The 25211-nt window shown below is 35.9% G+C and overlaps 1 pseudogene; it reads right to left on the bottom strand.

Annotated features, from left to right (window-relative positions):
- The window catches only part of LOC109275589 (glutamate decarboxylase 1-like), a 66875-nt pseudogene that overhangs the window by 26400 nt on the left and 15264 nt on the right, over window positions 1-25211 (bottom strand).

Below are 25211 nucleotides of genomic sequence, written 5' to 3'. Positions count from 1 at the left end.
AAATCATCAATGACTTTCTTAGGATTTTTTTTTTGTATAGGTTTTAAAATTGTTAATTAATTTTTTTGAGAGAGAGAGCACATGTATGCGCACGAATCAGGGAGGGGCGAGGAAGAGAGAGAGAGAGAATCTTATGCAGGTTCCATGCCCAGCACAGAACCAGATGCAGGGCTTGATCTAACAACCATGAGATCATGACCTGAGCCAAGATCAAGAGCCAGAAGCTTAACTGACTGACACCAAGGTGCCCCTCCCAGGACTTTAAATGGCAATATTGCATAGTGTTCTGTCAAAGAAAATCCAGGTTATACAAGATAAATGTGAAAATGAGGCACTTTTTTATTTTTGTTATTAAAATTAATGCAGAAATGAGCATTCTCAAATAGAAATTATTTTTGTTTCTTGGCATGCTTGATCAGTTTGGTCTGAAGATAAAATATGCATGATGCTTAAAGTTTCTGTGATGTCAAAAATACATTATTTTAAGTGTCTGTTTAATGTCTATCAAATACGAGGCAAGTCGGCATACACAAATAACTTTCAATTATTAGCACATGAAGTATTTTCAAAGATCACATAATAAGAAATGAGTAATAAACCCAGGGATACAGGTTGTATTTGGACACTTTTTTGTGTGTGCCTCTTTCCAAAGATTATGTTGTTTCAAATACATTATTTAGTATACATTTAAGATTTTAGAAAAAGGGGCCCATAGAGCCTAGTCAAACATTGTTAGCCCCGGGACATATCATTGCTTTAAGTGGTTAAGAATAAAGTTACAATAAATTAATCAGAAAACATAATTTCTAACATATAGGATACAGATATATATATCTACATATATATCTAACATATAGGATGTAGATATATATATATATAATTTTATTGCTATATATTTTATTGATGTAGAAGGATAGTCAATTGAGCATTAATAATGAATATGGGCAAATGAAAAGAAGTAAGTTAAAATTGTATGTTTAATTGCCATTGGAATATAATGCTTCAAGCCCAAACCACTGTATTTACTTTTCTTTGTTAACTACTAAACAGTTTATATGTGATAACACCAATTTGAAAACAAACTAGACGAATGTTTTAAGTAAAAATGAATAAAATGGGACCGTTTTCCAACACACACAAAACCTCAAGGCCATTCATTCAGTCTGCAGTTCAGGTGCATTGATTTGAAAATTACCCGTTTTAACACCATATTTTAAGGTATCCGTGCAGTCAACAAGTAACTGCTCCAAAGATTCAGGGTGGTCAGACAGCTCTAGGTTAAACCCATCCAAACCTTCAAGAAGTTGGTGAGGATGATGAAAGTCTAGTATTTTACTCTTAACATCAAACATTTTTTTGATGTAATGCAGAAGAATATTTACCACTTGCAGCAGAAAACATTTAGTTAAATCTTTACCATCCTTGGATGGCAACAAATCTAGAGCAAAAAAAGAGATAAAAAGCCAGGTCAGTAACTAGAATGGCAAGGAAAATCCCCATGGGCGTAGAGTTTTGATCATTGGACATTAAAGATATTAAAAGGCCATGTGAAGTAACAAGTAGCATGTGTTCAAATCTTACTCAGAATCTTCATTCAAAGTTTCACTGGATAACAATTTTCACCAAAAAAAAAAAAAAAAAAAAAAAAAAAAAGCCATTTTAGATGCACACCATTGGAGTAATTGAACCTTCAAGATCCCCTAGATGGACCTTATCGTTGCCTTGTCAAACAAATGAACTGGTAATTGCACTTTTTGAATTTTGTTTAATGTTAATTTATTTTTGAGAGGGAGAGAGCAGGGGAGGGGCAGAGAGAGATGCGGACACAGAATCTGAAGCAGGCTCCAGGCTCGGAGCAGCCCCTCGCGGGGCTTGAACTTAGGAGCCTCAGGATCATGACCTGAGCCGAAGTCGGTCACTCAACTGACTGAGCCACCCAGGTGCCCCAGGTAGTTGCACTTTTAAAAGTAAGTTAAAGCATCAAATCTTAAGGACCTTACAATGGCTTCAATAAATATGTAAATGACATAACATTTTTATTAAAAAATGAAACGTTTGTTAATGACATCCATACCTGAAGCATAAGCATTTGATAAATTAATCATTACTTCCTCAGTGTGAGCCCCTTCTGTCACATTTTTCTCAGTTGATTGAAAAGCATGACCAGATTTTTTTCTCAGCTGTTCTTTATCTAAGTTAAAAAATTAAATAGTTTTTGATTATTAAAACATGCTGAAAATATGTATTTACTGCTTTTATCTGTAGCCACACAGACGCTTCCAAGAAATGCTTAACGATTGAAATTCTTATTTATATTCACACATGATCTCTGGTGGGTAGCTATAAACTGGGGAGAAGCAGAAATACTACTGAAATCATGTAAGGCTCTTTTATAACCATATAGAGAACCAATGATACAATTTGTGATTGTTAGTTTCATATCAATTTAGTGTACAGGATTAGGAATTTAGTAATTAAGACCTCTCATGGCTTAGTTGTAAGTAATGATTCTTATTTCATAATAAGATCCTGCTATTAGCATTTTTAAAAATTTTTTTTTGGGGCGCCTGGGTGGCTCAGTCGGTTAAGCGGCCGACTTCGGCTCAGGTCATGATCTCGCGGTCCGTGAGTTCGAGCCCCGCGTCGGGCTCTGTGCTGACAGCTCAGAGCCTGGAGCCTGTTTCAGATTCTGTGTCTCCCTCTCTCTGACCCTCCCCCGTTCATGCTCTGTCTCTCTCTGTCTCAAAAATAAATAAATGTTAAAAAAAAAAAAAGCTGTCTTAAAAATTTTTTTTAACGTTTATTTATGAGACAGAGAGAGAGCATGAACAGGGGAGGGTCAGAGAGAGGGAGACACAGAATCTGAAACAGGCTCCAGGTTCTGAGCTGTCAGCACAGAGCCCGACGCGGGGCTCGAACTCACGGACCGCGAGATCATGACCTGAGCCGAAGTTGGATGCTTAACCCACTGAGCCACCCAGGGGCCCCACAGATAAACAGATTTAAAGAAGTTAAGTAATAGTAATAATTGATACTTTTTGAACTCATATGATGGCCCAGAAATCTCACATATATTATTCTCTTCAATCCTCATAACATAGTTATGATAGAAATGCTATTATGATTAACAACAAAAAAAAGAGCTTATCTGGTGGGACTAGAATTGATAGACAGATGTTTGAATCCAAAGACCATTAAGTTATACTTTAAAAATTAAATTTAAAAACAGTATGTCCTGAGGTCCTCTTCAATAAAAATATTGAACCAAACATCCAATCAAGCAAACAAGCCATTCTTAGGTATCTTTTAATGTTCTGGACAACTGGAAGAGAAAAGAAAGTATAGACTAGAATTCATAATATCAAGCTGTTTACTTGTAGCTAGACATGGAGAAAACATGAAGTAATCAGAAAATGGTTTCTAGCTAAATTTTATAGTTTTGCTTTTATAAGCTTAGTAGTATTAATTTCTTCCAGTTCTAATGGATTTTTCTTAAAATAAAATAAGCTCTCCCCAAATATTTCAGACTGAATTTTTGAATACTGCAGCAAAAATAATTCAGTTTAGTTTTTAAGCATTGATATAATGTTTAAACATTTTTATGTGTTTATGTATGATAGATAAAAATGTTCTATTATAGCTTTTTCCATAAAGAATAAAATCCTGATCATGAAAAAACTGTATGAGACAGCAATGACAGAAACGTGAGACAATTTGCAAAGCATGCAGTGTACCTAAAAACAAATTTCATTTTACATGTTGGCCCGGTAGACATATATTAGGTTAATTGTTTGTAAAATATTTTTTCTAGAGGAAAATTGCTTTTCGAAAGGTTCACTGCTATACACAGTGAATAATACATATTAATATAAATAAATTCTAAAGTAATTAAAGTTTTAGAAACATAACTCCTTTCAAATAATTAGAGGAAACATAAACCACAAGAAAAAGTGAAGTTAAAAAGATTCTACACATGGGATAGTATTACAAATGTTTATAAAGAAACTATGTAAAAACCAAAAGATTTGACAGAAGAATTAGACTCCATTATAGCTCAACACACATTGAATCTACAACCTAAAACTCGGTTAAATTTATATTTAATAACAAAAATAACAAAATTTCAACAAAACAGAATGTTTTAAATATTTAAGTAAGACAAAGATTGCTAATGTATTTTTGTCAAAATATGTGTATATGATTAATATGCATGATTAATAGTCATATAAGATAAGTCTTAAGTAAGACTTGTTTGACAGTCTGCAGTTTTTGGTAAGTAACACCCCAATCCCACTCTTTCAGTTAATAATAATTCCCGTTGAATCCCCATTTCTTCTCACAAAATTTTAACTTACTTGCCAGGGTATCTCCACACTCCATGTTGTTTGAAAAAAAATAGTATCTGCTTTAAAAGAATACGTGGAGCCAGAGGGTGCTTTTAGCTGATGGAAAAGAACTTGACCATTAAAGTTGTGTAGCTGCTGTAATTTATAATATAGACTCTTTTAAAGTCTTTTTATTGATGGCACAGAAATCTGAGGCAATTTCATTATTTGTAAAAAGGGCAGGGATACAATGCTCTTTTTTGTTTAGAGAATTAAATGAAAGATGATGGTAGTGTATTTGTGTTTAAACATTATGGCTTTTTTAAAGTATGATTTCATGTCAAAGAAGGAATGGGTTTCAACTTCCCTTTTGACAATTACAACTTTTATCTTCAGGGTGAAGTATTAGGTACTCAACATTACAGGGTAGAAAATGAAAAATATGCATGGTCATATTAATGATACAATTCACACCCTTTTAACACAGGTGTTACTTTTTGCCTTTGGATTGAAAATGTTAACATTGTATTTCATTAAAAAAACTTTTTTAATGTTTATTTTTCAGAGAGAGAGAGAGAGAGAGAGAGAGACAGAGTGAGCAAGGGAGGGGCAGAGAGAGAGGGAGACACAGAATCTGAAACAGGCTCCAGGCTCTGAGCTGTCAGCACAGAGCCTGTTGTGGGGCTTGAACTCATGAACCACGAGATCATGACCTGAGCTGAAGTCGGCACTTAACTGACTGAGCCACCAGGTCCCCCCAAAACTTTTAACATTTTAAACAATCCAAAAATACATAATGATCATCACTTCTGAGCCCCATTTCCAAGGACACATTTCCTCCAGAATTTATCAAATGTTCAATTATCCCGTGGGATTTACAGCTCTTGAATAATGTGCTGGTCAACATTATTTTTCATTGTTAAGCACGTTTGAGCATGTTAAGGAAAAAGCAGGAAAACGCTGATGATTCACATAAGAAAATCACCTGGGATACCTTGGTTTCTATCCTAGGCATTTGGGTGCAATTTATAAAAAGAGTAGTAACACTTAATTTATTCTAATAATAGAAACAAACACTGTGGCTTATCAAAAGCCATTTACAACTTCCAATCCAACTTGAACCAGTTATTGTAACCTTTGCCTCATTAAGACGTTCACTTAGAGGCTGTAACAAACAAGAATATAGACGTGTGATGATTTGAAAACCATTTCCTCCTTTCATTGCTTTCCAGAGGAATCAACTGATGATTGTAGAGGTGGCATAGAAGTGGGAAAAAAAAAAAATAAATAAATCCCAAGGAGCTGCTCTTCCATTTCTTTCAACCATCTGCAGAGTTTCTTGGCTCTGATGGGGTTGCGGCATCCACTAAGGAAGATTGTCGCATCATCTTGTAAAGACGAACCCTTCTCATGACTCCTGAACTCGCACTCATCTCTGTCAATAAACCCACCCACGCTCGCCCCAGTGGTCGCACCGTGGGACTGCCCTCATAGTCCAAGGTCACCCGCCGAAGTTCGCCACCTTCTCCGTCCTCTCTCGCACATAATAACCACCAGTACGCTATGTTCAAAAAGACTCAAACAATCCCTGTTGTGAGGAAATGGGTTTCGAGCCATGAAGTGCTCTCTAGCTATCACTCATTTTTTTCCCTTTCATGTCCTCGCTGTTGGCAATTAGGTCTTCGTTTATAGATCTGCTGAGCATAGGAGCATAGAACTGGCCCTCCCCAACATGGGAAATTCATGTTGTTGTTTGTTTCACCTCCCCCTAATTTTATATGTCTGTACAACACAGGCACATTGAAATTAAAACTCACAATTTTTCTTGACAAAGCATGTGAAAGCTTTCTTATATTACACGACAGGATACAGGACTAAAAAGAGGAAAAGGAGGGCGATACTCCCCTCTTCTGACAGCAATCCTAATATTAAAGCCTATAGATTTCTTTCACCAGACCCTTGCCGTATTTTGTATGGAGCTAAATATTTTTCATACGTTGAATCCTCATAGAAGTCCTGTGATTTTGACGTTATTATTGTCTTGCTCTGTTTCACGCCTCTCCTTGCTTCCATTTCACCGTCAATAAAGTGGGCATCGTACTAATACCTACTCATGGCTTTAAGATATCAAAAGAGATAAGGCCTCTTAAGTGCTTCCAACAATTATTTATGTCTCTCTTCTCTGGCAATGCTGACAGGCAAAAACAAACAGGAAACAATTTTAAGAATGCCACTGCTCTGATCAGAAATGTGCACTGACCTCCCAACCATTATATTATCAAGTCCTTCACTGACCCTTTCTTTGCCTTACCTCCTACTATTCATTTACAGAAATTGTCTGCACCTCAAAAGGAAGGTCAGTCTCTTTTCTTAATCCCCTGCATTATAGTTTGTGAAATTTCACCTGTTTTAAATGGCTTCCTTCTCCCTTTCTTCTAATCCAAAGGTCACATTTAACACATATTTATCAAGTACTTAGTATGTACTTGATACTCTCTTCTAAGCTAAGTTTGTATTGACTCATCTAATTCTTCCTGAAACCTTATAAGATACCGCTGCTGTTTCCTTTCTCCATTTTACAGATGAAGAACCTAAAGCACCGATAAGTCACATTATTTGCCAAGAATCACACAGCTAACTGGCAGAGCTGGGATTCAATCCCAGTCATTCTTGTTCTAAATATACTCTCTTAACCCCTATCCTGAATTCTACCTTAGCAAGTCCCACTCACATCTTAGTAGCTCCATAAATATTTTCTTGGGGCACCTGGTGGCTCAGTTGGTTAAACATCTGACTCTTGATTTCGGCTCAGGTCATGATCTCATGGTTCATGGGATGGAGCCCTGCTTCTAACTCCATGGACAGCACAGAGCCTGCTTGGGATTCTCTCCCTTTCTCTCTGCCCCTCCCCTGCTTGTGCATATGCTCCCTCCCTCCCTCTCCCTCTCTCTCTCTCTCTCTCTCTCTCTCTCAATAAACAAATAAACACTAAAAAAATATATTTTCTTATCTCCACCATTGAGCTGAAGTGATCTTTATTTTCATCTGAATCATCACACCAAATATTGGTCAACTTTGTATAGTTTATCTGGCAGTTTAATGTGTTTATCAGGAGTTTTATCTTGGGGAACCTGGCTGACTCAGTGGGTGGAGCATGCGACTCTTGATCTCAGAGTCGTGCGTTCAAGCCCTACATTGGGCATAGAGCTTATATTTAAAATAATAATAATAATAATAATTAAAAAGTTCTGTCTTGATGTGGGAGGGGAAGTACAAAATGTACATTCAGTATTGCCCTTAAGGAAGTTACAACTTAAGAGAAAAGTGGGTAATGGACAGAAAATAGTATCATATTTTAATAATGGGAAAAGTGCTACATTTATGGTAAAGATTATAATCATAGATTCTAGAAGAGGCATGGGACAGGGTGGTACAGGAAGGTGCCGCCAAGGTGCTCTGTGCATATTTAGCAGAAGACTAACCCAGTCTAGAAGGCCATCTAAGACTCTCTAAAGAGGATGATATGTGAGCTGAAATATGAAGGGAAAGAATCATGTAACTAGGTGATGAGGGAAGAGAACACATTCAAGGAAGCGTCAAACAAATGCACAAGATGTTGAGATGCCAACTGAAGAAATAAGGCAAAACCAGAGTATGGGACGGCCCAAAAAATGGACAGGGAGAAGTAATCCTGGGGGAGGTGGGAAGGGCACATGAATGTGTTTAGTGCTTATCCTTAGAGCAATAGAAAACCAGAGAATGGTTTGAGATGTACCGTGACATGACTGTGACTTCCTTATGGTTGTAGAAACAATGGTGACGGGTTGGTGGTTGAACTATTAAGTATATTAGTAAAACTTTGAGTAAGAGCTATTTATCATCTTTGAGATGAACAGATTATAGAGCAGAGGCATAGGCCTTCTGACAAATTTTTCAATATGAATTCTAATTTAAATGCATGAATTTGAATGATGATGGCACTATATTGTATAAATACATAAAATGATATAGAGTTATAAGGGGGTGGAAAATTTCATTGAAATTGAGAGATATAATAACGGTAATAATTTATAGGCATTGAACCTTTAATATGTGGCATGATCTGTTCTAAGCCTCTAATGAGGATTAGCTCATTTAATCCTCCCCAAACTCTATGAAGTAGTTTATTAATTAAAACAGTATATGGCTGCTTTCATAGAAACCAAAATAGTAGTGACTTAAGCCAATTAGAAGATTTATTGCTAGAAGTCCAAATGGGTAAATGGCTCAGAGCTATTGTTTTACTCTGTCCATGAAGTTGTCCAAAGGCCTGACTTCCTTCTATCTTGCGGTTTTTCCATTGCCTAGATCAGTGCTCTCTCATAGAAACATATGTGAGGCACATGTATAATTTTTAATTTTCTGTTAATCATAGTTTTAAAAAATAAAAAGAAACAGGTGAAATTAACTTTAAAAATTCATTCAGCTTAACCTACTATATCCAAATTACTATAATTCAAACATGCATCGAATCTCAATCAGATGTTAAATGGGTGTTTTAATTACATGTTAATTGGGAAATACTTGGTCTATTCTTAGATTTCATGAAAGTTTCAGTTGAAAACGGTAGATTAATTTACATATGTTTTCAAACATACTTAAAAGTTCTTCAATAACTAGAGTATCAATTTTTCAATTTAATTAAGGCCAAACAAAATTAAAAATTCATTTCTTCCATCACATTTTAAGTGCTGAACAGCCACCTGTGGCTGGTTGCCACTTAACTGGACAGCACAGGGGAAAATTATTGCTTTTGCCCACTTTTCATCCACAAAGTTAGCTTGCTAGCACTGTATCTGAATTCTACACCAAGGGATTGGAGAAGGGGAGTAAGAGAAATTAGACTGTCACTTGAGGTGTAATGTAGAACTTGTGTAGGTCCTATTGGTCAGAACTTAGTCATGTGACCAGAGAGCTGACATGGCCCTATAAAGATGGAAGTTAGGGTAGAAATTATAGTCTCCTGCTGGATGGACATCTTCCTTGTTAACACTTTGTACATAAGGCAGGAAAGAGGTGAGCAGAGAATAGGACGTTGACCATTACGAAAACAAAGATGAGATGGATGTTGGGGAGAATTAACAATCTAGGTCATGTGCAGATACTGTAGCACTATTTTTCAGATAAGGAAACGGAAGCACAAAAAAGCTACATGCCTCGCCCACATTTATGCATTTATTAACTACTAAAATTAAAAAAAATATATTTGGATGATGATATAAAAAAATGTTTGGAATTTCAACATGTAAAACATAGAAGATTGTGACAATTGTTATCTAGTGTTTTATTATTTTTTTAACTTTACCTATGTGGATACTCTAGTTCTTAGACTGTGTGAACTTTGAAGATGAGAAAAAGTAGCATTCAATTCCTTATATGCCTCCACAGTGCTTAATATCATTCAATTATTTACACATTTATAAAAATCCAAAGAAGGGTTAATTTGTTACTTTCACCTAGATCATATGTATTAGCCTTTCTTTCCACACAATTTCTGGTTTATATGGGTTCAAAAGTAGAGATAAATTTGAAGATACAGTAAACAGCTAAAGCCACGGAACACAAAGACATGATAACTCGATAAACACCCGGAGACATATTGATATGTGTTTACTTTGTCAGGTTTAACTTCATGTGTTTTCATAAGTCACTGCTCTCTTCTGGGAAAATTTCTTTTCATCTTTGGGAAATTGTTTCTGACAATACTATGAAGCATGATATTCTAAATACACAAAGTATAGAGAGAAAATCACTCATGCATTATCTGGTCTTTACATTCATGTGATTCTTTGATCTCCCATTTCAGCTTAATTTTCCCACAAGCACTTGCAAACTTCTTGTTTGTACACATCGAAAGGAGAAACGATAAAAATCACAGAACATACTTGAAACCATACATTTTCCTTTGTAGTTATTGTGTCTAGACTACAGGATAGCTTTCCTTTATTAGCGTATCTTTAAAGTTGAAAAAAAGAGTTTTGTTTCGTTTTTGCAAATCACCATTTGCTTTATACAGATGTATAATTCTAGCAAAATATCCACAGCATAGAAACCTATGGAAAACTTAAAAGGGTTTGCCCAACAAAGTACAACCAACAACCGTCATGGCAGAGTTTTGGCCCTAGGCCAAAACTAGATCTTCCAGCCTTAATGTCTTCATTTCTCTAAAACAACATAACGTACTATTCCTTTCCACCTGGTGGCTTTCTAAATAGACCGTGTGTTGTTATCAGAATCTGAAATTGTTTTCAGGTAATGTATGTTTTTCCCTAAATGTAAAATATTAATATGTAAAGCAGTATTCATTCTTTGCTTTCAACGTTAATTCTTTCAATTATCTGCCTTAGTTGAGGCATTTCTAAATGTCTCTCTACATTGAGGGAATGAATTGCCATTTGTATCTCTACATTCTATTTGTCGATACATGTAATTTGTATTTTTTTCCTCAAAATTTCCCACATTTTCTCAAAGCCTGCATTATGAAGAATGCCGTTAGGATATGGACTTAATAGGGACAAATAATTCCAAGTTGAATTTCACAGGTTTTAGTACAACCTAGCTTGAACCAGATCTATAAATAACATCTGTGCTAATTGACTCACAGGAGTCTTGGAAAATCAAGGCAAATCTCAAGTTATCCCAATGATGTAAACCAAAAAACAGCTAAATAGTATCTACTTCATTACAAATAATTGTGATTTAGAGACAACTTAATCCAGTAACTGAATGAAAAATATATAGAACAATTGATAATTAAAGCAATTAATTTTTCGGTATTTTTAGGAACTGAGGGTTATCAGTATTTATCAGGTTATATGACCTGGAATCAATCTGTCCCTCCCAGCCAGGTCAAATCACCAAAGTTGGAAATGAAGATGTGAGGAAGATTGCAAACAAGAAACAAAAGGAAAAAATAAAAAATGGACATTAGGCAAATGAAAAAAAAATTGTCAATCTCAAAAGAAATCAAGGAATGGCACATAAATGTGCCTTTAATACATTCTTTAAATTTTAATAATTGACAAATTAATTGATAATACATTATCAGTATTTTAATAATTAAAATTATAAAATTGTTGCCTATTAGATTGGACAGAGTGTGACTTACTTACTTTAAAAAATAGCCCCAGAATAAGAGGCTACTCGAGACCTAACAATGCTTAAAAACAAGACCTGAAAGTAACTCTGACCCACAGGTAGGTTAACTACTTACCAAAACTTGACACTCTTTGAAGGATGACATCTATATTCAAACTAAAAAATTCACAATGTCCAGCATTCAATAAAAATGACAAAATATACAAAGAAGTATTAAAAAAATGTGACTTGCCACCTAGAAAAAAAATCAACAAGTAGAACCAGAAATGACAGAGATAATGAAATTAGCAGGTAAGGACTTTAAAACGTATCTGCTACAAATACATTCAAGAATTTAAAGAAGACATGCACATAACAAAAAGCTAAATGGAAATAATAAAACTAAGTTAAACAGAACTTCTAGGGCTGAAAAACGAAAATATCTGGAATAAAAAGTTCACTAGCTCAGCCTAATAGAAGATTAGAGCTTATAGGGAAAAAAAGACGAGACTAATGAATTTGAAGAAAGGGCAATCAAAACTATCCAAGCTGAATCAAAAGGATAAAAAATGCTGAAGAAAAGATGACCTAAATTCTAATGATATGTGCAGCAAAATAATGCAATTTAACATATCCTTAACTGGAGTTCCAGAAAGAAGAGATACAGGAAAATATTTGAAGAGATAATGGCTATAAAAATTCCAAATTCGATGAACATTATAAACCCACAGATCCCAGAATGCTCAACAAACCCCAAGGTGAACAAACAGAAAGAAAACCATGCCAGAAAACATATATCAAATTGTTAAAAGCAGTTATTTAAAAAATTTACAACAGCCAAGTAAAGATTCGTTATGTACAGGGGACTGATGTTAATCACTACTAGACTTCTCATCAGAAAATCGTGTAAGTCAGAAAGCAATGAAAAGACTTCTTATTTATTTATTTATTTATTTATTTATTTTATTTATTTTTTTTTGAAAAGGTTTCTTTAAAGTACGGAAAGAAAACAAGCAGGCACTAAAACCTAGAATTGTATGTCACATTCTCCATCACAGAGGAATTTGTTGATAGTCCTGCAAGATACATTAAGGATGTTCTTCAGGTTATATATACATGATAAAAAGATTTTTTTTAAAAAACTTGGCTCTATGCAAAAGAATGAAGAGTGTTAGAAATGATAAACATGTGAGTAAAGGTAGTTTTCTTCTTTTTAAGTTTTTTTTTTTTTCTAAAAAATAATTCATTGTTTAAAGCAAATATAGAGAAAACCAAAACCAATCATATAAGACTGTAAGGGCAAGGACTTGGATTTGGCAGTAGAGAGAATATTGGTTGTCCTTGCCAAAACAAGTTGCAATGAAATATAAGACCAGAGGGGCACCTGGGTGGCTTAGTTGGTTCAGCTCAGGTCATGATCTCACCGTCCATGAGTTCGAGCCCCGTGTCGGGCTCTGTGCTGACAGCTTGGAGCCTGAAGCCTGCTTTCTGTGTCTCCCTCTCTCTGCCCCTCCCCCCGCTCAAAAATAAATAAACACTAAAAAAATTAAAGAAGAAAAAAAGAAATATGAGACCAGAAGCCAGTCTGGTGGTTGACAAGTGAATGGTGGCACTATTTTTATTTTGGTTTTGGAAAACAGGATTATTTTTATAAAATGATGTTATTAATGTTAATATATGTGATTGTTAATATAATATATGACTATATATTATACAATTTTATTTTATTTTTGAAGTTTATTTATTTATTTGAGGAAGGTGGGCAGAGAGAGGGAGAGAGAGCGAATCCAAGCAGGCTCCGCACCATGAGTGTGGAGCTCAATGCAGGACTCGGCTCACAGAACTGTGAGATCTTGAGCCAAAACCAGGAGTCAGACACTTAACCAACTGAGCCACCCAGACATCCCAATATAACTGTTATTTTAAAATAAATTGATAAATATTTAAAAATTTACCCATTTTAATTTATAATATTTATAATACAGCTAAAATTATTGGTTAGACCCCAGATAACACAAATTCTTTGAGGTTTCTTTGAGGTTTTCAATAATTCTTAGGCATATAAAGAGATTCTCAGACCAAAAAGTTTTAGAGCTACTGCATTATAAAATGCTGACCTCATGAGCTTTAATGTTGTAGAGACAAAATTATTCTGAAGTAGAAAATAAGATTCCTAATGGTTTGGTCTTATTTAAAAGGAAGCAATAAGTTTAATGCTTTCACATATGGCACCTTATTATTCATTTTTAATGATGTCTAGGTGTGACGACGGCACCTAGGGTTTGCATTTGAATCTCAAGTGATCATTACTGAATACAGAGAAGGAAAAAAATAACATCTGGATATCACAAAATATACCAATAACACAGATTGGCTCATGAATATTTAATTTGCATATTAATTCACCTACTGAGAAGCAAGGCTTGCAAAACAAAGGAATAAACTCATAAACATTACCTGAATTATTGATCTATTTGATCCTTTGTAGAAGGTTCATTATGCAAAATTTTTGCTCTTTAAATAAATGACATTTGAATAGTTGAAAAAAAGTGCTCTCTCATTATAATCACTGGGCCCTGCTATGCTAATGAAAGCAAAGATGGAAGGTAGAGATTTGCATAATTGAACACCATTTGAAAAGGAGGTATTAGTTGGAGTCTTATTTATACATTAGAAAACTTGAAAACTGTCAGAGATGATGATTAACTAGGAAAGAGCAGAGGATAGTACATTTATCCCTCATCTCTCTAGTTTTTAGGGTGCGAGGTAGATTTCTATCCACCCATTAACACTCATTCACTTAGTCTCCTGGGTGATCTATATATCCAAGATGATAGGGTCCAAAGTATATTTATTTCCTTGTGAAAGTATCCTCGCATGAATTAGAGATTAAGCTTTGTTAAATTGTTAACTCAGCTTTGCATGTCTTCCCAAAATGTCCTTTATTATTTGAGTCCAACTTTTTCCTACGGGACTCCCTTAAGTCCTTCTTACTATCTTGAGATGAAATAATCTTTTGCTTCCTCAGTATTAACACAGAGTATTTTAAGTTTTATTCTGTGTTTTTACCTTAGAGTGCTTATAAAATATCTTGCACTATAATTATTGATATACATTTTACATCACTGACTACATTATCAGCTCCTTGAGGTAAACTAGCATTGTGTCTTTATTTATTTACTTTTTTTAATTTTAGAGAGACAGAGAGAGTGGGGAAGAGGGACAGAGGGAGAAAGAATCTTAAGCAGGCTCCACACTCAGTGTGGAGCCCGAAGCAGGGCTCAATCCCACCCCCTGGGATCATGACCTGAGCAGAAATCAAGAGTACACTCAACCAATTGAGGCACCCAGGGGTCCCACCCTAGCACTGTGTCTTATTCAGCTTTGTGTCTGACTGGGCTTTGTCTGTCTTGATCTGGTGCACAGCTGAGAATGTAGTAGATGGTTATTTTGTATTAACTACAGTGAGTTAAACTTCAGCAAGTTCTATCAGCTCAGTTCAAATGTCCTGGTGTGAGGACCAAAGAAATAAACTTTACCCAGGGAAAGTCAAGTATCAAGAGTACCATCTTCATATTTTGTATTATTATTGAATAAGAATTAAAGAATATTTCCTGCTGTAAAAGAAAAAATATAAAATCTCTGTTCTTAAATCTTGAGATAAATGCTACATATATAGCCTTTTGTTTTTTCCCTCTGAATTATATTTAAGCCGTAATTACTAAATATTAGGTTATACAGAGACACGAACTATTAGAGAGGTGAGATATCGACAGCAGCTGCCACATCAAGGTTCCACTTTGAAGAGTCAACTTTTAATCACATCTTTGCCTCATTCGTCTTCTAAGCTGCCAACAATATCTCAATAGCTTCCTAACTGAATTTCTTCTCTGTACTCATGTTTTCTTCTAATCCTACAAACCATAGCTGAGTGAGTGTTTCTTACATTTCTACCTTGGTTTAGTCAAAGGACATTTATTGATGTGTCTGTCAAGGAGGGAAAATAATTTCCCCTCCACTCTTCTAGGTTCTTGGCTGAGACCCCCATACCAAAAGACAGATTAGTAGGAGAAAAATGAACACCTCCTATATATAGCACCTCCTATATAGCATGCACACCTCCTATATACAATGGAAGATATCCAGATGGCCCAACCCAGCTAAAGACAAAAGAAAATGTTGGGGGTGCAGGGAGCAGAGACCAGTTATGGGAAGTCGTCAGGAAGGCACAACACACAAAGGTATGGTGGTTATGTAGTGTAAGCCATTGCCTTCTCTATCGATAAGAGTTTCAAAAGATTTAGTCACCTTCCTCTTTCTGGTAGAGAGATGGAGACACCTTCATAAATGGAGATATCCAATAAATGTGTAAATGTTTCATAGAAAAATAATTTCCACACATTTTTCAGAGCTTCTCTTGGATCTGCCCTTTCTTAAAAATACTCATCCTCAAAAGGTCAGTATACTAGAGAGGCATATTTTGGGGTGGTATATTTTGTTCCACTTCATGTCAAACACACAGGTCCTGGAGGACCAAACATACCTCCCAAGACCTGATCAATCACATACCCTATGACTATTGTCCTTCATCCAGGGTTGAGCATATAACCCGAGCTAGAACAGTCAGAGCCCTTCCCCAAGAATTTTTTAATTGAAATAGGTGCTAAAGACCTCTTTACTTCACTAAAATATCAGTGTCTGACCCCAGACGGCTGGTAATTGTGTTCTCTGCCACATGAATCAGCCAGAGTGAATGAAGCTGATTATCAGAGAACAACATTAAAAAAAAAAAAAAAAAAAAAAAAAAAAGAGGCAGAGAAAGCGAATTCTGTATCCAACCAACCTCTGGTTCCGTTTCTTGAAGGAATCTAGAGTTGTTAGAGGAGGCAGGTAGTTAGGTTCTAATAAGACCTGGAGGTCAGCAATGAGGAAATCATGGCCAGCTATTGGGGAAAATCCAAGGCCTATCTTGGTTACGCTGCATAATAAGCCAGATCAAACCTGACAGGTCCAGGATGGCAGGTGCCATGACAGGAAATCCCTGACCAAATTGGGAAGAAATAGCATGAAACTCTGTCATTATGTCACCCCAAGTAATGAATATTCCACTGCCTAGTTGACAACTGTCAATAAAAGATAGAAATCCAACTCCCAGGGTGTGCATCTCTCTCTCTCTCTCTCTCTCTCTCTCTCTCTCTCTCTCTCTCGGGTTTACTTACTGTCAAACTTCGAGAGTATTCTTTTTGCTTTAATAAACTTCCCCTAAGCTTTAATAAGCTTTCCCAAAAGCTTGAATTCCTTCTCATGACAAGACCAACAACCTTTGGCAACTCCTTTGCATCTGGCTGGGTCGAGGCCCCAGGGCCCTGGTATCTCCCCACTTCACCCAGCAAGAGAGTGGCCCTGTTTTCTGGAATGCTTCCTTCTGTGAACCATTCCAATACTCTTCCAACACCCCTTCCTTCTTTGTATTTTTATTACAAAGGTAGTTCAAACAACTGCTATGCTAAAGAATTATAAATTATCTTGAAGGTCTTTTTTCTAACAGCTGCAAAGCTAAAAAGAGGATAAAGTAAAATCTTGGTATTTGGAAGGAGCGTTATGTCACATATACATTCCTGTGTCATGAATGTTACCCAATTTTGGTAATAAAGATTAATGCAACATTGCAATATGAAATCTGAGAATCAAAATTTAAACTGAAATGAAAATAAAATGTCAATTCTCAATTCAATTTTCTAAAACTAATAGGCAAAATGCACCGGGACTGCGCTGATAATCAAAGAAAGGACAGTAGGTTTTCTCCTTATAATACATCATTATAAATAAAATATTACTTTAAAGTAAGCATATTATGTGTAGGGTGCAAATCTGCTGGTATATTTATATCAAAACACAACATTTAAGTACTTTCACAATCTGAGACAATCATTTGAGCTTTGGTCATCATACCCTTTATTGTATCTTTTACTCTCACTGAGGTACTCTGGTACCTGTGCAAAAGCTTTGGTTCCTTTGGTACAAGTGGAAAAGCTTGAGAAAAGTGTTATAGGATACAAGAAGCCATTGCGAAGTTTATCATGGAAATGACATTATCAGATTTGTGTTTCAGAGTTCACAGAGTTGCACTTGTGTATAGTAATAAGAAAAAGCACTTGATAATTGCTGTTAATAGAGAGGGTACTGGACTCCTTTGCAGCTTCTCTTAAGAGTGATAAACCGGGGCGCCTGGGTGGCTCAGTCGGTTGAGTGTCTGACTTCAGCTCAGGTCATGATCCCACAGTTCAGGAGTTCGAGCCCCACGTTGGGCTCTATGCTGACAGCACAGAGCCTGGAGCCTGCTTCGGATTCTGTGTCTCCCTCTCCCTCTCTCAAAAATAAACATTAAAAAAAAATTTTAAAAGGACTGATAAACCAATATGCTGGCAGCAATGTTGCATAAACTTGAAAATTTATCTAAATTCCTATTATTTTTAAATTGCAGCACAGCAGTAATTCCCTCCTGTTTGTTACCACTGCAGAGCATTTTACCTAAGATATTAAATATTTAATTGTATCTCTCTTCTCCACAGAAGTATAAGTTCTTTGAAAGCTGAGACTTTCCTTTATGTATTGCTATAGACTTATCACTCAAAATCTCTGCTTGGCATATTCTAGATAATATGTATATGTAATGCAGATAATATATGCAGATAATATATATATATAATATTATAATATAATATAATATAATATATTATAAAATTATATATGTATAATTAATAATGTATTATATATTATATATATTAATATATTATATATAATTATATATAAATATATATAATTATATATATATAATTATATATATATTATCTGCATATATTATCTGCATTACATATATAATCTGCATTATAATCTGCATTTATATATAAATATATAATTATATATATATAATATATATAATGCAGATAATATATATATATATATATATAAAATGGATAAAATAGAAGATATAAAGAATCAATGAGCACCAAAAAAAATTCCTGATAAAACTATAAAGAAAATAATTTTGAATATTTATAACAATAATATAGAGCTCAAAGCATACTTAACATTTTACTTACTTCAATCAGTTGTGGGCAAGCTTTCTTTAAAAAGCTGACTTAGAAAATAATTCTTTATTATTTTCTTTTATTTTCCAGATAAAAGGTAATCAAGTTAATAATGATTTCCCCTCAGGGAAAATTCCATTTCCCCAATAATAAGAAAGACCCTTGAAAATGCTGCAGTAATTTAAAAGCTTAGTCATGTATAGAAAGTTATAATGAACTTAACTAAATAGAATAAAAATGAGGAAAAAAGATATAAAAGAAAACTAAAGAGTGGAAGAGTGGCCAAACGCAGTTTTTTTTTTTTAATTTTTTTTTTTTTAACGTTTATTTATTTTTGGGACAGAGAGAGACAGAGCATGAACGGGGGAGGGGCAGAGAGAGAGGGAGACACAGAACTGGAAGCAGGCTCCAGGCTCTGAGCCATCAGCCCAGAGCCCGACGTGGGGCTCGAACTCACGGACCGCGAGATCGTGACCTGAGCTGAAGTCGGACACTTAACCGACTGAGCCACCCAGGCGCCCCCCAAACGCAGTATTTTGACAATCTTACATCCCTGTGTGCTACTTTGATAAGAAAAAAATAAATTCCAACTTACTATTTAAAAAGCAAGGTAGGAAGGAAGGAAGTTTGGTTGGAAGGGAGGAAGGAAGTGAGAGGAGTCATAACACTCCATCAGCTGACTGCATGTTCTTGAGCAAGTCACTTCAACTTTTTGGGGTCTTTGCAGTCCGTGAAATGGGTCTATTTCCTCCTTTACTCAGTAATCATGAGGCTCATGCATAATAATGAAATGTATGAAAAAATATTTCCATTCATTCCCTCCTCTGATCTTTAGGTGCACAGTGCCATGTGTAACCATCAGTTTCTTGGGAAGATAAAAAAAGTTTTATTATTCTTTGGGAGAAGGTCAATTAAGTAAACAAATAGCTCCCTCAATTCGCAAGTGTACTTTGTACCTGCTTTGCTATATAAATTGTGTAGAATTTTATCCTGGCTCTATAGTCTTTATCCTACATGCATGTTCCATATTTATGTGGAGGGATCTCTCTTTGTTAGTATAATTTTCAATTCCCAGCAAGATAAATGACTGAAGAAAAACATTTGTTTCATACAGGAAAAAATGTAGATCGAAGTATGCTTTTTCTTCTGTTGAAACTTTAGTTTTTAAACTCGCTGTTATAATGTATGCTCAATCAATCAAATATCAGCAGTGGTGATCTATGAAAGCAAGAGGCTTCTGAGGCCAAGAGGTAGCATGAGGGAGCTGTCCTAGTTACAAGGACTGAAAAAAAAAAAAAGAAAAAGAAAAAGAAAAAAAAAGAGGAAACAAGCATAACTGAGACCAAGTTCTAATAACAGGAAGTTGAGTAAAATGGCAAACGGTTCTTTTATACAGCAATCCAGCCAGTGGCCTGAAGTATAAGAAACAGGATCTAGTAACCTTGGAGAGAAGATCAGACACACAATAAAGAGTGCAGTTTAGGGACACCTGGCTTGGCTGGCTCAGTCAGTCAAAGCATATGATTCCTGATCTCGGGGTTGTGAGTTCAAGCCCCACGTTGGGTGTAGAGATTACTTAAAAATAAAATCTTGAAACAAAAAAGTGTGCAGACCCAGGAAAGGGTTCTAGCCCACTGGGACATAGTAAACCCAATGAATTATGTCACTCCCATCGTTAAAAATAATGAAGGACTACTGATTTAAGTAACACTGAGACAACTTGGAAAGTCCCCTATGAAAAATCACCTACAAATTCTCAATAAAATACAACAATCGTACATTTAATTGTATGACTGAGCTCACATGAAAGTAAGAGAAACTTCCAGGAACCAACAAAAGAGAAATAAAGTTGATTTTCAGATGGAATGGAAACGCTTTGTCCCTTACCTCGAGAGAAGTGTGCACGTCTGGCTTTTACTCTGAGCAAAGATCAAGGCAGCAGAATTTAAGATTCACTGCTTAGGATATCCTGTTTTAAGTTCCCTGGTGGCTCCCAGGGTCAGCTTCTTTATCTAAATTTTGCAATCGGCCTACCTGCTTTGATAAGCTTGACTCGATTACCTGAAGGGCCTCCTTGGAAGCTTCTCTTTGAGCTTTCACAAAGTCATGATTTCTCCCACTGACCCTGAGGTTCAGCTTGGAGACACAGCGCAGTCCATGTTGGAGTGAACAGGACCCTTGGACATCTTGCCCTTGAGATGTCTATCGCTTCAAAATGTTTGCTACATTCTCTTTCTTTTATCCTACCACATTCTCTGCCTTTAAGTAAAGGACTTGCACAAGTATGCTCTTTGGAGTCTCATGAGCCCTTTCAAAGAACTGGGGAAATCTTTGCAGGTCTGGGAAGAATTGTGACAAGCACATGAGTGGACACTGTTGTATCACTAGGAAGGAAGTTTAAAGGAAGTGGCCTTTGCTCATCTCAGGAACCAAGAGTTTGGATGTCAATACACTGGGAGGGATAGAATCTTCTTAAGGCTGCAAGTTAAAACTGAGACCCCGGGAAGCTTTCACCCTCAGTAAAAGACGAACTAGAGACTATTTGTCCACCAGCTTCAGAAGAAGAAATGTTTTTTTTTTTTTCATCCTGGGCTCTTTTTTTGGGGGGGGGGGGGAGTCTCCTTTGAGAATTCAGAACCACAGGCCTGACTACGTTTTAGTTTAGGATTTGAATTCACTTGACAGCAATAACAATGAAAACGCTTTATGCAATAGTAAACCCTGGACACGGATGTAACTGGAGAGGATTTGGCTGAAGCCAATGCAAAACTCCTCAAGATGGAAATTGGAGATGGGCTCACTTAGAGCCACACAGTCTCCTCACTCCAGCCACGCAGCATTCCCAAGTTAAATCCCGGAGACGATGATTCCCAGTCTCAACCTGCAACAAATATGAGGGAAGAGCCCACCATGAGTGGAAACCCATAGACACAATATTCGAGAAGATTATATTCTGAGAACTGTAACAATTAAGTTATTAAAGTTTATTTTAAAGGGATCACATTCACTAAATAGAAGATTTTTTTGACGGGCAAAAAAAAAACTACCAAAACAACCAGTTTTTCATAAGAACCAAATATTATTTCTAAAAATGAATCCCCAGTCATTAAATATCAAGTGGAAAAATTAAAGAGTATATTTGATAAAGCTCAGCTAATGATGAATTCTTCTCCCCACACACACACAAAAGGTAAGTATGCGGGGTAATGGATGAATTAGCTAGATTGTGGTCATTATTTCACAATGTATGTGTATATCAAACCATCCTGCATACACCGTAAATGTACACATTTTAAAATTGTCAATTACATCTCGACGAAGATAGAAAATATTAAAATAAAACAAATGATGAATTAACAAACTTCAAAACAGTGTGAAGAATCACTGTGGATACATTACAGAGACACAGAAATGAAACTACAATAGAGATAGAGAAGACAGCACACTGAGGGTTTAAGTATGTCTAGTAAAGGGGCACCTGGGTGGCTCAGTCGGTTAAGCATCCAACTCTTGGTTTGGGCTCAGGTCATGATCTCACCATTGGTGAGATTGAGCCCTGTGTCCAGCTCTGTGCTGACAGTGTGGAGCCTGCCTGGGATTGTCTCTCTCCCTCTCTCTCTCTGCTCCTCCCCTGCACACATGCATGTGTGGACTCTCTCTCTCGATAAATAAATAAATAAACTTAAAAATAAGTTAAGTCCAGTAAATAAGCCAGAAGACTAGAATAAAGAGAAAGGCAAAGACTCTGCTAGAAGAGATCATGGCTGATGTTTCAGAAATGAAAGAAAGCTCTGGGCCCTCACAAGCAAAGAACATGCAGTCCTGAGCAGGACTCAAACAAATAAACACACAAACAAAGCCCACAGTGCACTGAACATGATGCAGTGTGGCAATTCTCAAACACTTTGGTCTCAGTACCCCCTCCAGTGTGATAATTCACTGGAAAAAATAAAACATATTAACATAAATATTTACATGAAAAATAACTACGTTTTCCAAAACTACTAAGAAGAGTGCCATTGTTTCACATTTTTGCAAATCTCCTTAATTACAACTTAAGAGAAGATAACCTCTGCCTTCTACCTGTCTCAATATCCGTCATGTGGCCTCTGAAAAACCTAAGCACCCACTGTGACAGAATGAAAGGCATCTCTTATATTATTACAAATATCCTTTCAACTCATGAACCCTCTCACTGTTGACAAGTGACACTAAAGAATGAAAAAAAAAAATAAAAGATAGATCTAAAAACTACTCTGACAGGAAAAAAACAAAAACAGATGGACTGAAGTCATCAGCCAAAGAGAGAGATTAGAAAACATAGGACCTTCCGGGATCTGCTGTGTAAACTTCAGTTACTCAAAGGGCTCTTGAATATATAACATTAAAAGTATAATAGTCTTCAAAAGGCACCATTAAGATGAAAAAAAAATCCACCTTCTCTGAGAAAAGACTTGCAAATCATATAATTTACAAAGGACTTATTTAAAAGCATAGAAAGAACACTAACAATTCAGTAAGAAGACAACAACCCAATTTTGTAAATGGGGAACATATTTGAATAGACATTTCACCAGAGGTATATGAATGGTGAATAAACACATGAAAAGATGTTTGGTATCATGAGTCATTTGAGAAATTCCAGTTAAAACCACAATGACATATTATTCCCCAAGTACTTGACTGGCTGTATTCCAAAAGACAGATGGAGACAAAAAGACAAATGGAGGGTGTGAAGAAACAAGGCGCCTGCCATATCTCTGGTGGGAATGTAACAGTGCAGTCACCTTGCAAAACAACTTGAAGTTTCTCGAAAAGTTAAACATCCACTTGCCATCAGCCCCAGCAACCGTACTGCTTGGCATTTTCCTAAAGGAATAAAAGCTATGTCCACACAAGATCTGTCTGTGAATGTGCATTGCAGCACTACCCATAGTAGCTGAAAGTGATCTTCTAGGGGAAAAGAACTAGATTTTGGTGATGGCTACACAATTCTATAATTTCACTACAAGAAATGAAGAGCACACCTAAATAGGCGCATTTTGTGGTTCTATAAATTATATCTCAATGAAACCCTTTTTTAAAAAAGACAGTGGTTAATCAAATTGGATAATAAACATAATCCAGATATGTATTATTAACAAAAAACACATGTAAGGATACAAGGACACCAAAGATTAAAAGTAAAAGAACAAAACAAAACTAGGGCAGAACATTTAAAAGTAAGCTGTGTAGTTAAATTAATATCACACAAAATAAGCTGTAGAGTAAGGTAAATGTAATCAAGGATGTTTCTAGGATGAATTTTATCACTCTTGTGTTCAAAATTTTCTTCAAGTCCTAGATCACATAGTCAAACAGAATAAATAAGTTATAAAGATTAAAACCTCCACTGGTTACAAACAACATCATTGTCAATACAGAAAATCCAATCAAATATATATAGGTAAACTGTTAGAGCTAATAAGAGAGTTCAAGTTTATTGGATTTGAAATCAATCTACAGGAATCAGTTATGTTCCTATAGACTATAAATGACTACTAAAAATTATATTTTTTAAGAAAACATTTATAATAGCAACAAAATTACATGCTACCTAAGAAGAAATCCAATGGGGGCGCCAGGTTTGCTCAGTAGGTTGAGCGTCTGACTCCTGATTTTGGCTCAGGTCACGATCTCATAGTTCATGGGTTTGAGCCCTGCATCGGGCTTTGTGCTGACAGCTCAGAGCCTGGAGTCTGCTTCTGATTGTCTCCCTCTCTCTCTGCCCCTCCCCCTGCTTGCGCTCTCTCTCTCTCTCAAAAATAAGTAAAAACATTTAAAAAAATTTAAGAACAAAAGAAGAAATCCAATGAAATGATGCAATTAGTCTAGAGAGAGTACAATAAAAATTTAGTGGAAGCCATAAGAAAAGATCTAAATTTATAGAATTATTTGCCCCATCTTAAGATGACCCAGTCCCATGATGATGGCAAGTCTTCTCAAATTTATCTACACATTCATGGGAATTACCATCAAAAGCTTAACTTGACCAGCTAATTCTAAAATTAGTAAGGAAGAAAAAAAAAATCAAACATGGACAAGGCAATGTTAAAGACCCCCATCAACCCTCAGTTTGTTCTCAGTATTTAAGCGTCTCTTATGGTTTGCCTCCTTCCCTCTCTGTAACTTTTCCCCCCCTCTTCTGCTCCCCTCTGGTCTTCTGTTGAGTTTCTCAGAATCCACATATGAGTGAAAACATATGGTATCTGTCTTTCTCTGCCTGACTTATTTCACTTAGCATAACTCTCCAGTTCCATCCACGTTGCTACAAAGGGCCATATTTCATTCTTTCTCGTTGCAAGTAGTATTCCATTGTATATATAAACCACAACTTCTTTATCCACTCATCAGAATATTCACACACTTTTGCTGGAAGTGTAAAATGGTACCCCCCACCCAGAGGCACAGTGTATTAATATATGGTGAAGTTGAAGATATTTATACACATTTCCTACAACCTCGTAATTCTTCTAGATAGGTAAATCTGTGTCAAATCGGTTCACCATGAGGAGCTTGAATATAATCGTGATACCCAAAACACTCTGCAGATCCATTAAGCTACAATTTCTGGGGGTGGGATTTAGGCATCAGAGTTTTTGACTACTCCCCAGCTGATTTCAACGTGCATCAAAGTTAA

Source organism: Panthera pardus, unplaced genomic scaffold (genome assembly GCF_024362965.1).
Source record: "Panthera pardus isolate Hobbes unplaced genomic scaffold, ASM2436296v1 HiC_scaffold_15, whole genome shotgun sequence".
Lineage (NCBI taxonomy): Eukaryota > Metazoa > Chordata > Mammalia > Carnivora > Felidae > Panthera > Panthera pardus.
The sequence above is the reverse complement of the archived record's forward strand: the minus strand, read 5'-3'. Positions and strand labels throughout refer to the sequence as shown.